The sequence below is a fragment of the Rattus rattus genome, chromosome 5 (genome assembly GCF_011064425.1).
Source record: "Rattus rattus isolate New Zealand chromosome 5, Rrattus_CSIRO_v1, whole genome shotgun sequence".
In the NCBI taxonomy this organism is placed as follows: Eukaryota; Metazoa; Chordata; class Mammalia; order Rodentia; family Muridae; genus Rattus; species Rattus rattus.
Genome location: NC_046158.1, coordinates 37,555,040 through 37,556,758, shown reverse-complemented (window position 1 = coordinate 37,556,758; position 1,719 = coordinate 37,555,040).

The following is a 1,719-nucleotide window of genomic DNA, read 5'->3' as shown; positions in this document are numbered from 1 at the left end:
CGTTAAATCCAGTTACTTTTAAAAACTGTAAACTGTAAGCAGGTAAGTGGTGGCGCACACCTTTAATCCCAGCACTCAGGAGGCAGAGGCAGGTGGGTCTCCGTGAGTTCCAGGCCAGCCTGCTCTATAGGGCGAGTTCCAGGACGGCCAAGGCTACACAGAGAAACCCTGTCTCAAAAACCTAAAAGCAAAAAAAAAAAAAAGTCATTATCCTTAAAACACAGAATTATATATCTAATGTCGTTGCTATTTCTGTAAAGGTGAAAATATTTTTGCAACAATGAGAAAATGTGTAGAAATAAAAGTTTACTATGACTTTAAATTGCAGTGCCTACGTGCGTTCTTCGTAGGTGTAGGCTGTATTCTGTAGCATGTGTGCCCTGCAATAGTCTATATTCTTTGGCTGTTTCCATCTTGGATAGCAGTCGTTCCATAATTTTCAGCAACCATTATAAAAGAATTTTGACAATGTAATTGTAAGCTGTTTAATAAATTGAAAAACACCACTCCAGGCATACTGAATAGCAGTTTTGTTGCATTCTAAATTTGTATAGCATGGGGATTTTTTTTTCCTCCGTTGTTCAACCTCAGAGTGAGCTAGGCCAGACAGTCCAGTCAACCGCTGAAATGTAATAAATGACAAACGTGGCAGTCCTTACACTCTCACATGCTGCGCTTGCCTAGGCCCAGGTACCTACCAGGCCTGGTACCTACCATGCTGCTAGCACCTGTATCTCCCACACAGGAACTGAGCCATCTGTCTTACTGACCATTCAGATGCCTGCCTAAAGCTGTCCCTGGAGCAGAGCCATCAGCTGGCTCACACCAGCAAAACAGCCAGGGCAGGGAGCAGAGCACTGGCTTTGGCCTTTATCCTCTGAGGCCCCCCAGATGCTCACAAAGTATCCCAGAACAGTAAAATTATAAATAAAGCCACACTCTGGAAATCTTGGCTACGGATCTGGCCAGTATCTGTGGACTGGCCAGTATTTAATAAAGCTTCTTGTTTACTGAAATTTAATCATGGTCATATTGGTGACTATCGACCCCAGACCCATAACCAAACTGGCACCAGATAGGCACGATACCAGGACTGTGCCAGAGAGCACTTTCAAGATATAGCACCAATTAAGTTAGGGGTTTATAACAAACCTACAAGGCATGTGCATCTTGCATGTGTGTAACTAGGGGTAAGCACACATGTTGATGTATCTCCTGCATACATGTAATCACACACACACATCCTACCTGTGTGCAGTCAAGAATACATCCTACCTACATGTAGTCGGGCAAGCAAGCTTGTTTACAGAAGGGAAAACACACGGTTTGTACAAGACCGGGCGATTACAAGAACAAAAGTTATCATCCTTGGGCAAGTGGGGCTTATAGACTAGAGGCATTTTTTGTTTTATAACTCTCTTAGGCACAGTAATTTTAAACTTTTAAACATAATGCTCACCACGAGAGAGATTGGCTTCTTTCTCTAAAAGTAGCTTTGCCTTTATCGCAAATGTTGTTTTTTTGTTTGTTAATTTTTGGTTCCGTTTTCTCGAGCCAGGTTTTTGTTCGGTTGCAACTGGCCTTGTACTGGCTCTGTGGCTCGGGTTGGCTGGAGTTTGCAGTCCTCCTGCTTCTGTCTCCTGAATCTGGAATTATAAGAATGTGCCATGAAGCCCTGCCCTCAGCCTCCTGATTTCTGGTGTCTCTGGCTGAGCTAAT